Source organism: Hemiscyllium ocellatum, chromosome 20 (genome assembly GCF_020745735.1).
Source record: "Hemiscyllium ocellatum isolate sHemOce1 chromosome 20, sHemOce1.pat.X.cur, whole genome shotgun sequence".
Lineage (NCBI taxonomy): Eukaryota > Metazoa > Chordata > Chondrichthyes > Orectolobiformes > Hemiscylliidae > Hemiscyllium > Hemiscyllium ocellatum.
The window spans coordinates 12,053,484-12,066,392 of NC_083420.1; positions in this window are offsets into that span (position 1 = coordinate 12,053,484).

The following is a 12,909-nucleotide window of genomic DNA, read 5'->3' on the forward strand; positions in this document are numbered from 1 at the left end:
GCAGAAATAGACCATTTAGTCCATCAAGTTTGCTCTCCCGCGGATGATCTATTTCGAACATAGTACATAGAACAGCACAGAACAGGCCCTTCAGCCCACGATGTTGTGCCGACCACTGTTCCTCATGTATGCACCCTCAAATTTCTGTGACCATATGCATGTCCAGTAGTCTCTTAAATGTCCCTAATGACCTTGGGGACAACTGCTGCTGGCAACGCATTCCATGCTCTCACAACTCTTTGTGTAAAGAACCCACCTCTGACATCCCCTCTATACTTTCCTCCAACCAGCTTAAAACTATGACCCCTTGTGTTAGCCATTTCTGCCCTGGGAAATAGTCTCTGGCTATCGACTCTATCTATGCCTTTCATTATGTTGTATCCCTCAATTAGGTCCCCTGTCCTCCTCCTTTTCTCTGATGAAAAATGTCCGAGCTCAGTCAACCTCTCTTCATAAGATAAGCCCTCCAGTCCAGGCAGCATCCTGATAAACCTCCTCTGAACCCTCTCCAAAGCATCCACATCTTTCCTATAATAGGGCGACCAGAACTGGATACAGTATTCCAAATGTGGTCTAACCAAAGTTGTATAGAGCTGCAACAAGATCTCACGACTCTTAATCTCAATCCCCCGTTAATGAAAGCCAAAACACCATTTCCTTTCTTAACAACCCTGTCCACTTGGGTGGCCATTTTAAGGGATCTATGTACCTGCACACCAAGATCCCTCTGTGCCTCCACACTGCCAAGAATCCTATTCTTAATCCTGTACTCTGCTTTCAAATTCGCATCACCTTGCATTTATCCAGGTTGTACTCCATCTGTCACCTATCAGCCCATCTCTGCATCCTGTCAATGTCCCGCTGCAGCCTACAACAGCCCTCTATACTGTCAACGACACCTCCAACCTTTGTGTTGTCTGCAAACTTGCTGACCCATCCTTCAATCCCCTCATCCAAGTCATTAATAAAAATTACAAACAGTAGAGGCCCAAGGACAGAGCCCTGTGGAACACCACTCACCACTGACTTCCAGGCAGAATATTTTCCTTCTACTACCACTCGCTGTCTTCTGTAGGCCAGCCAATTCTGTATCCAGACAGCTAAGTTCCCTTGTATCCCATTCCTCCTGACCTTCTGAATGAGCCTACCATGGGGAACCTTATCAAATGCCTTGCTGAAATCCATATACACCACATCCACAGCTTGACCCTCATCAACTTTTCTAGTCATATCCTCAAAGAACTTGATAAGGTTTGTGAGGCATGACCTGCCCTTCACAAAGCCGTGCTGACTGCATTTCTCAACCCCATTCCCTTGCCTTCCCCCGTAACCCCTTGAATCTCTGGATCAAAGGTCACAGGTGAGCAATAGTGGAATTGAGAGGGAGGGGGAATGGCATGAGTCAGGAGAACCAATACCACGTGTGGGGTCGGCAGCACCTCCCAGCCCCTTACCCTCCCACCTCTCAATGCTGAGTTCCTCAATTGGGCACTGGGTGCCCCTGAATAAATCTCCCCTCACCACCCCACCCCATCACCCCCTCAGCCACATCCATCCCAGAATTCTGCAATCAGCCTCACACAGTTGCTCGTCATGTTCCACGCATGATGTGCCCCTCACTTGCTCAACGCTGGAATAATAGCAGTAGCAGTGGGATGAGGCTCCTCTGAAGGACCTGCTCAAAATGTTACATAATGGAATACACAAATCCAGCTTGTAAGGTGGATCTTGACTACAGCTCACCACAGGGTAAGGTGCACAAGTCTCTTTCCCTGGTAGGGATATCCAATAGGGAAAAAGCACTTGGTAATCAAACAAGAAGGGGTTCTTGGTTTAAACAAGGGAGACCAGGTCCAAGTTACATTTGGTGAGGTGGACATTGTCACTAGGACTATGAGGGAGACCTTGATGGTGGATCTTACATCTTCAAAATCCAAACCTTGTCTTCTGCCCCTGAATCCATGTGATCTGATCCTATTGGGCAATGCTTAAAGCACTCCTTGGGATTAACCCTTTCAGACCCTTATATTCTTATACACCATAGTGATGATGTTAGTCTGACATCAGTAGTGCTGGCAGGTGGGACTAGGTTGGGTTGGGATATCTGGTCGGCATGGACAGGTTGGACTGTAGGGTCATTTTCTGTGCTGTACATCTCTATGACTCTATGCGTAGAGGATGCGAAGAGGTATGCAGAAGAGAGAACATAGACATTACACGAGGGAGCTGTATTCAGTAACCTATAATGCCTCACAGCGCTAGAGACCCGGGTTCAATTCCCGCCTTAGGTGACTGACTGTGTGGAGTTTGCACATTCTCCCCGTGTCTGCATGGGTTTCCTCCGGGTGCTCTGGTTTCCTCCCACAGTCCAAAAATGTGCAGGTTAGGTGAATTGGCCATGCTAAGTTGCTCATAGTGTTAGGTAAGGGGGTAAATGTAGGGGAATGGGTCTGGGTAGGCTGCACTTCGGTGGGTCGGTGTGAACTGGTTGTGTCGAAAGGCCTGTTTCCACACTGTAAGTAATCTAATCTAACCTAACCTAATCTAAATAAAAAGTGATGTGAAGCTGCAGGCCTTGGACTGGAGTGGGCAAGGTCAGAAATCACATGATACCAGGTTAGAATCCAACAGGTTCATTTGAAGTCACAAGTTTTCGGAGCGCTGTTCCTTCATCAACGTGTGTGCATTCCTTCACTTCACCTAATGATAGAGCAGCGTTCTGAAAGCTTGTGACTTCAAATAAACCTGTTGGACTGTAAGCTGGTGCTGTGTGGCTTCTGACTAAATAAAAAGTGTTACAGTTCTGAAGAAGCAATAGAGTTTTAATCTTCGATAAGGGATGCTAGTGATGAAGAGAAACAATAACTTTGCAAAGAGAGCAGCCACTCGGTGTGTATGTGGAGACAGCCAGAGCCCACAGATTCCAGGGAGAATTAGTGAAGAATCTAGCAGTAGGGATCACATAAAGCATAGAATAACTAACGAGGAGAGAAAGAAGTATATGTCATAAATAAATTGGTAAGTGTTCTTTTGGGTGATTTATGGGGTCATTACTGGCTCGCAGGAGTTTGTACTTTCCAACTTGTTATCATGTGTCTAACGTACTGTGGGCTGAATTTTACATTATTTTGGAAACATCTGAGCCGCATGAGAGTTTTCTTGGAAGAGGGGATTTATTTTTCTCTGAGTTTTCTCACTGTACCATACCAAACTCACCTCATTAGTTACCTCCCCACAGCCCTGTTATGGCACCTCCCAAATCTGATTTCTGCTCCACCTCACCGTGTCCTGGGAGCAGCTTGCTACTCAGAGGGTATCTGCCAAAACACCATGTCTTATGCCAACGCCATTTGTAAAAGCCTACCAAATATCTCGTGGGCAGTAAATGCTGCTGATGTAGTGTGCCATTGGCGGAAGGGGTATATGTTTGTTCGAGGTAAAGATACACAGTTTAACAGAGAGGAAGGTCAGTCCCGACAATACAATCCATACAAAGTGGTGCAGAAACCTAGCCGGATAAATCACTTCCATTATCAAGATGTTGCCTTCTGATGGGACCTTCAAAATCTGTCCCCAGAGAGGGGGTAAATATTAATCTGGGGTGTGTTGAAAGGGGCAATCCATTTGCCAGTGCTCACCTGGCAAAGATGGATTTTACTTTTGAGCAACTTATTCTCCAAGAGGAAAATGTCAAAAGCTGAGAAACGTTCCCAGGAGACCCGCAAGTGCCGGCATCAACTCATTCTTCAGTGCCGATTTTCCCTCACAGTTTCCATGGGGAATAGTTTGAGGTTAGAATCCAACTTCAGTGTGAGGTGAAAGGGGGAAAGGAGCCCAAGGAAAACAAATCAAAATGTGAAGTGTTGCAGTATTGAAGGAATGACAGAATCTTAACCTTTGACAAGGAAGTATTAGGCATGCTAAAGATTTCCCACCCATTGTATACTCCACCTGATCTTCTTTGGGGTGGTACAGTGGATAGCACTGCTGCCTCACAATGCCAAGGACCCGGGTTTAATTCCAGCCTTGGGCGACTATCTGTGTGGACTTTGTACATTCTCCCCTCCCCCCTTCCAGGTGCTCCAGTTTCCACCTGTAGTCCAAAGTTGTACAGGTTAGGTAGATTAGGTGTCCAGGGATGTGCAGGTCAGGTGCATTAACCTGAGGAAAAGTGGGGTTACAGCGGGGGGAGGGGACTGGATCTGCACGGATATTTTTTGGAGGGTTGGTGCAGACTTGATGGGCCAAATGGCCTCTTTCTGCATTGTAGGGATTCTATGGTTGCTTTGCCTGCTGCTTTGTGATGGTGGAAAATGGAGATTAGTTCATGGACAGGCAGCTGTTTGCAATACGTTAAGGTCCAGTGCTGAAGGTGAATTGTACCCTTATGTTGCTGAATAATCTTGCTGCAAATCACCTCTTTCCCTGGGAGAGTGCTGCATTTCTTTGGGTTTGAACATGAGCACAAGGCCTTGGGCCCCATCAATCATCTTTAACCTGCAGAGTAGGAATATTTTAAACACATTTTATGAAGACAAATGAAGCAAACCGGATACTAGACAGATGATCTTGTCCTTTTTGTCCTTCCTGATCCCCATATTTAACCTGAATTGACATGCATACTGTACACTTCATGGGCCAACACTGACTTTGTAATATATGTCCAGTATCCCTGCACCCAGGATAATTGTATTTTGAAAATCGATTACATTTGATCGTGATGCAGACCTCACTTTATACCCATGTCACGTGCTGTCAAAGACATTCCTGAGCAGGTTACTGCTGAGTTCCACTCACTTCCGATGAATGGAAACACACAATTCAAACTCAAATTTCTCCTCACAGGTAACAGGATAAGAGCTCCTGGTCATTTCATTCACCCTCACTAGATGGACTTCATGTCAGAGTATTACTGCTTTACATTCATAGACCGGTTAAGAACATATTTCAGAATTCCTGTCAGAATTGATTAAGTGAATACTCAAAGTTCATTATGAATCTTTCTTGACGATCTAGCTGTGGTTGTCACAGAGACAGACACACTGCTACTTGCAAAATAAGTAAGGTTAAAAGGCAGCAGGCAAGATATCCCATCGCTATGCAACGACTGGCAAGAGGGTCACACTGGAAAACAAACAATATGGGTTATGGTCAGAGGAAGGTGGGCAAATGAAAGACACTCCCAAGCCCCAGAGGCCAAATGAGTAGCCCAGACGTATTGGGCATGATGGCAATAGTGACTTTTGAGATTTTGGAGTTCAGGATGGAGGTTTGGTTTCTGAATTGGTAGGTTTGTTCTCAGGCGCTTTGCCACCATGCTTGGTAACATCATCAGTGAGCCTCCAGTGAAGCACTGGTGTTCTGTCCCGCTTTCTATTAATGTTCTTGGTCTGTTAAGGTGAGTGATTGCATTTCCGGTTCTGTTTCTCAGAGGTTGGCAAATGGTCCAAATCGATGTGTTTGTTGATTGAGTTCTGATGATGTATTGATCGGAAATGCTGTCACCCACCTTAAGAGACCAAGACACAGAAAGCGGGACAGAACACCAGTGCTTCATCGGAGGCTCACTGATGATGTTACCTAGCATGGTGACGAAATGTCTGAAAACAAACCTTCCAGCTAAGCGAGCAAACCTGCAACTGATGGCTCAATAGCTTTGCAATTGAAGCACCAATCCAAACTGTCGACCCAAATGAGGCTGCCAGATTATTAATTTCCCCGCAGTGTCAGGCGAGATTCGGTGCTTGAGGCCCAGACTTTGTCCCTGATTTTGGGGTGCCAAGTTCAGGGTAAATGAAGGTGACAACCCTGTTCTACATAAGGAATAAAAATCACTAGCTGGTTTTTCTATTTCCCTCAACTGCTGGGCAGGGAATAGGCTCATTGTCTAAATGGGGATTGTCCAAAACAGAAGCCCTTCAGCAAGGAAGACGTAATGACAATGCACAGTTCAAGCAGACTGATTTCTCACTATCCCCAGGGCTCGTCCACAGATGCCAGAAAATGCAGATATCCCTTCTATGTAACTCTTCTAATTATTGCGAAGGGCCATAACCTCAGAAGAGAGGTCATAGAGTCAGAGAGCATGGAAACAGACGCTTTGGTCCAACTCGTCCATGCCGACCAGATATCCTCAATTAATCTAGACCCATTTGCCAGCACTTGGCCTGTATCCCTCTAAACCCTTCCTATTCATATACCCATTCAGGTGCCTTTTAAATGTTGTAATTGTACCAGCCTCCACCACTTCCTCTGGCAGCTCATGCACCACCCTCTGTGTGAAAAAGTTGCATATTGGGTCCCTTTTAAATTTTATCCCTTTCACCCAAAAACTATGCCCTCTAGTTCTGGACTCCCCCAACCTAGGGAAAAGACCTGGTCTACTTACCTTATCCATGCTCTTCATTATTTCATAAACCTCTCTAAGGTCACCTCCCAGCCTCCGGCGCTCCAGAGAAAAAACAGCCCTAGCCCATTCAGCCTCTTCCCTATAGCTCAACCCTCCAACCCTGGCAACATCCTTGTGAATCTTTTCCGAACCCTTTCAAGTTTCACAAAATCCTCTTGATAAGAAGGAGACCAAAAAGAAATGCAATATTCCAAAAGTGTCCTAACCAATGTCCTGTACAGATTAGATTACTTACAGTGTAGAAACAGGCCCTTCGGTCCAACAAGCCCACACTGACCCTCCAAAGAGCAACCCACCCAGACCCATTCCCCTAACACTACAGGCAATTTAGCATGGCCAATTCACCTAACATACACATTTTTGGACTGTGGGAGGAAACCGGAGCAAACCCACGCAGACACAGAGAGAAAGTGCAAACTCCATACAGACAGTTGCCTGAGGCGGGAATTGAACCCAGGTCTCAGGCGCTGTGAGGAAGCATTGCTAACCATTGTGCCACCCATATATCAAGGTAAAAAACAACATGGGGTTTGGAGCCAATCTCATGAGTAATCAAATCTGTAAAACATTGGCGGAATAGAAGTGTTAGTCCTTAATGCCACCACAGCTAAAACAAAGGTCAATCATTCTCAGATATAGGTCATTGTAAACTAAAGTCAGCACATTAGCCTGATTTTTTTGACAGGAAACTAACAACATCAGATCAGGTGACTTGGCCATGCTAAATTGTCCATAGTTTTGGATGCATTAGTCAGGGGTAAATATAGGATAGGGGAATGGGTCAGGGTGGGTTACTCTTTGGAGGGTTGGTGTGGACTTGTTGGGCCAAATGGCCTGTTTCCACACTGTAGGGAATCTAATGTAATCTACATCATGGAGTCCTCATCTGAAGATTGGGCGTGATCCACATCGAAAAACCGACTAGCGGTGTTGTAAAGTAATGAATGAAGATGCAGGATGTCACAGTGTGCTCCAATCCAATATGGCTCTGCGTTTCAGGGAAGAGTTGGGTTTTACCTACTCCATGCACGTTTCGCCTCCATGCACATACTACTCTGTGCAGACTGAGGCACTAGCGCAACCTCTGGCCAAGTCTGAAGGAGAGGAGGACATAAAGGCCAAAGGAAGGAGTTTTTGTTTTGTCTTCCTGTAATTGGTTGTGTTACAGCATCAGCAGAAATTTGGCATCTTTTGGGAAAATTGTTAACTGGGAAAACATGACATTGTCTGATGTATTTCAACTCTCATTACGTTGGCATCTCAAATTTACAACATCATGGTCCTATCTCCTCATTGATTGTTTCAGTGTCAATTTCCAGCGTTTTGTATCCAGTGCAAATTAGCCTAGAATTCGCCAAGCCACTCCAAAAGATTGAGAAATTTCAACTGCAGTTTGTTTCCAATTTTGTTGTGTACTGATTTAAAACACATTGTGCTGAGGGATGAACCCTACACTCAAAATTGGACACACTCCCATCTCGATAGATTCCTGGAGTTTATTTCCTCACTGTCAACAGTACCACCAATGTTTTTCTATCACCTGCAGAATTCCTAATTACGCCATCAATGATGAAGGGATGCAGTAGTGAATCACCTAATGTAAACATACCCACTACCTCTTCATTAGCAATCTCTTTCAGCACATCAGCAATTCTACATGTAAGATGATCAAGAGTATATTTAGTTTAACTCCCTCATCTTCCATTAAGACTGAAAACAATTCTCCCTCTCTCTCTCTCTCTCTTTCTTTTTCTCTGTCTCCCTCTCTCTCTCGCTCTCTCTCTCTCATTATTTATGTTATATGGTCTGACAATATTTTCATGCTCCTTGGATGCTGCCCGACCTGCTGTGCTTTTCCAGCACCACTCTAATCTAGACTCAGGTTTCCCGCATCTGCAGTCATTGTTTTTACCTAATCTTTACTCCCTGTGCACTCTCCCCTGAGGAACTTTATCTACAATGAAATCTGTTGTTGAGAATTGGGGTTTCCCCTTAACCCCTCTGTTAACTCAGAATTCCTTATTTGGCAGTTTGTGTGTGACATGGGATTTAATTTAATTTCACATTAGTAACTAGCTGAAAATGTGTTGCTGGAAAAGGCAGCAGGTCAGGCAGCATCCAAGGAGCAGGAGAATTGACGTTTTGGGCATGAGCCCTTCTTCAGGAATGGACGCATGGACTCCGGACTCATCTCCTTTCACATTAGTAACTAGACTTCTGCAAGATCATAAGAATCATCAAGGGTTTCTGACTCATGTCAAAAGATTTATCAGGCATCAACCTGTTCCATTATCAAGGTAGTGTACTTCAAATAAGGTCTTTGGTCCCAGAAAGAAATAAAATTAACCTTCAGATAGAGGTGGACAACAGGCATCTGACTCATGGTTAGGCGAAAATGAGTACTGCAGATGCTGGAGATTAGAGTCGAGAGTGTGGCACGGGAATTGTACAGCAGGTCAGGCAGCATCCAAGGAGCAGGAAAAACAATGTTTCGGGCAAAAGTCCTTCATCAGGAATTCATGATGAAGGGCTTTTTCCAGCACTACACTCTTGTCTCACGAATAGCTTTGATCAAAGGGGGTTGGTCAGGTGATTGACATAGTCTTCATGGGCAGGTGCCAAAATAAGGAATATTAACAGGAACAGGAAAGAAGGGAGAGGAAAGAAGATCCAGGAAGGCAAGTCTTACCATCTTCTTGGGAGAAGTCCAGGAGACATCAGTCTGAGGGAAGAACAAAGACTAATGCTGTCAAGACCACTAAAGACTTTCAGGGTCCACCACAAGAGGACGTAGGGCTACGGGAACATGGCGTTGTGCAGCCTGTACCCCACCCCACCCCACCCCCTCAACCGCACCCCCCCCCTCCTTTTTCAGAATGGCTCTGGGATTGGGGAAGCATTCTCATGTGTCACAGGGGAGGCAATGGCCTAGTGCTACTATCGCTCAACTGTGAATCCAGAGACAAAAAGGGTGGCACTGGAAAAGCACAGCAGGTCAGGCAGCATCCGAGGGGCAAGACAATAGACAATAGACAATAGACAATAGGTGCAGGGGTAGGCCATTCAGCCCTTCGAGCCTGCACCACCATTCAATATGATCATGGCTGATCATTCCTAATCAGTATCCGCTCCCTGCCTTATCTCAATAACCCTTGATTCCGCTATCCTTGAGAGCTCTATCCAACTCTTTCTTAAATGAATCCAGAGACTGGGCCTCCACTGTCCTCTGGTGCAGAGCATTCCACACAGCCACCACTCTCTGGGTGAAGAAGTTTCTCCTCATCTCTGTCCTAAATGGTCTGCCCCGTATTTTTAAGCTGTGTCCTCTGGTTCGGCACTCACCCATCAGCGGAAACATGTTTCCTGCTGCCACAGTGTCCAATCCTTTCATAATCTTATACGTCTCAATAAGAACCCCTCTCAGTCTTCTAAACTCAAGGGTATACAAACCCAGTCGCTTAAGTCTGAGAAGAGAGGAGACATTTTGGGCATAAGACCTTCATCAAGAATGTGGAGGGTGGGAAGAAAGCTGAGAGTAAATAGGGGGATGGGTTGAGCTGGGTGGAAGGTAGGTGGGATGGCGATAGGTGGATGCGGGTGAGAGGTGATTGTTGGTGGGGAGGATGGAGTGGATAGGTGAGAAGGAAAATGGACAAGTAGGACAGGTCAAGAGGGAGGTATCGAGTTGGAGGGTTGGATCTGGGGTGGGGTGAGGAAGGGAAAATTTGGAAACTGGTGAAGTCGATGTTGATGTCGCGTGGTTGTAGGGTCCTGAGGCAGAAGATGAGGTGTTCCTCCTCCAGTTGGCAGGTGGCTTTGATTTGGTGGTGGAGGAGGCCAGGGATCTGTGTGTCCTTGGAGGGTCTGAGGTAATGTTCCGAGGTCCCAGAATCGAATCCCACCACAGCAAATGGTGTAATTTGCACTCAGTAAAATCTGAAAGTAAGAGTCTGACGACAATCATGAATCCTTTGTCGATTGTTGGAAAAACTCATCTGGTTCACCAACGTCCTTTAGGGAAGAAAACTCCAAACGTTAACTGCTCTGACCTACATGTGACTCCAGACCCACAGCAATGTTGTTGACTCTTAACTGCCCTCTGATAATTAGGGATGGACAATAAATGCTGGTCTAACCAGGAATACCCTCATCCCGTGAATGAATACAAAAAATTGTGTATTTTCTTTTGCCAAAGGAACTAATGTAGCATATCAAAACTGCAGCTTCACAATAAACTATCAGAAAATTGCAATAAATCATTAATTGCCTACATTAGGTAACTGTGATCACAAACTCCCTAAAATGAACACCGTTCATGATTTCATTTTAGATATGCCTATCATGTTTTGTGATCCCGTCCATTTTCCACCCATTGATCAAGTGCTGAATTAATGCCGATTGGAATATTTTAGATTCCTTAAGCGTGCAATCTCACTTAATGTGACTCAAAATCTGTCAACTATAAAGTTAAAAGCAGTTCCAAACTTAATCAGAGCATGTGCCCTTTAGAGTGTAAAATTCAAATCTTCCCTGAGGACTCATGTTGTGAGTCCGTGCCAGAAATTCATTTAAAAGTCATTCTCAAGAAATGGGAAAGATGGTAAAAGGAAGGTTATGTTATAGCACTACTTTACAGAACCCTAACTGCTGGAGGCCCTTAAGCCCAACTTGTCCATTCTGTTCAGTTTTCACAATTTAAACTAGTCCCATTTGCCTGTATTTGGTCCATGTCCCTCCGTACTATCCCATCCATGTTGCTGTCTAAATGTCTCTTTAATGACAAAATCGTACTCATTTACACCACTGCCTCCAGAAGTCCATTGCAGACACTCATCACCCCCTCTGTGAACAAATTGTCCCTCCGACCCCTTTTATGTCTCTCCCTTCTCCCATGCCCTTTAGTTTTAGACTCCCCTACCATGGGGAAAAAGCTGTTGCCTTATCTATGCCTCTGATGATTTTATAGACCTTTATAAAGTCACCCCTCAGTCTCTAATGCTCCAAATGTAGCCTTACCAATGTCTTATACAGCTGCAACAAAACTCCTATATTCTAAAATATTTGATAGTTCTGGATTTAGCAGGGCAGATAAAGGCCATGTGGATCATGCCCAGTTTCCATTCTGGATAAATGGGATGGGTGGTAGCAGGAAGGGGGTCTCACTGTAAAGCCACCTATCAAATCCCCAATTTGAACAACACTGGTTTAAGAAAGCAGGTCACCTCGACTTTCTCAAAGGCAACGAGGAATTGGCAATAATTGGCAATTAGTCACTTTCACATCCCATGAATGGATGAAATAAATGGAAAATGGTGGACGATACAATAGACAATAGACAATAGACAATAGGTGCAGGAGTAGGCCATTCAGCCCATCGAGCCTGCACCGCCATTTAATATGATCATGGCTGATCATTCCTAATCAGTATTCGCTTCCTGCCTTATCTCCATAACCCTTGATTCCACTATCTTTGAGAGCACTATCCAACTCTTTCTGAAATGAATCCAGAGACTGGGCCTCCACTGCCCTCTGGGACAGAGCATTCCACACAGCCACCACTCTCTGGATGAAGAAGTTTCTCCTCATCTCTGTCCTAAATGGTCTACCCCGTATTTTTAAGCTGTGTCCTCTGGTTCGGCACTCACCCATCAGCAGAAACATGTTTCCTGCTGCCAGAGTGTCCAATCCTTTCATAATCTTATATGTCTCAATCAGATCCCCTCTCAGTCTTCTAAACTCAAGGGTAGAAAATGTGTTGCTAGTTAAAGCACAGCAGGTTAGGCAGCATCCAAGGAACAGGAAATTCAAAGTTTCGGGCCAGAGCCCTTCATCAGGAATGAGGAGAGTGTGCCAAGTAGGCTAAGATAAAAGGTAGGGAGGAGGGACTTGGAGGAGGGGCGATGGAGATGTGATAGGTGGAAGGAGGTCAAGGTGAGGGTGATAGGCTGGAGTGGGGTGGCGGCGGAGAGGTCAGGAAGAAGATTGCAGGTTAGGAGGGCGGTGCTGAGTTCAAGGGAATCGACTGAGACAAGGTGAGGGGAGGGGAAATGAGGAAACTGGAGAAATCTGAGTTCATTCCTTGTGGTTGGAGGGTTCCCAGGCGGAAGATGAGGTGCTCTTCCTCTTACCGTCGTGTTGTTATGTTCTGGCGATGGAGGAGTCCAAGGACCTGCATGTCCTCGGTGGAGTGGGAGGGAGAGTTAAAGTATTGAGCCACGGGGTGGTTGGATTGGTTGGTCCGGGCGTCCCAGAGGTGTTCCCTGAAGCGTTCCGCAAGTAGGCGGCCTGTCTCCCCAATATAGCGTTTCGCAAGTAGGCGGCCCGTCTCTCCAGCATCTGCAGACCTCACTTTAAACTCAAGGGTATACAAGCCCAGTCGCTTCAGTCTTTCAGTGTAAGGTAATCCCTCCATTCCAGGAATTGACCTCGTGAACCTACGCTGCACCCTCAATAGCCAGAATGTCTTTCCTCAAATTTGGAGACCAGAACTGCACACAGTA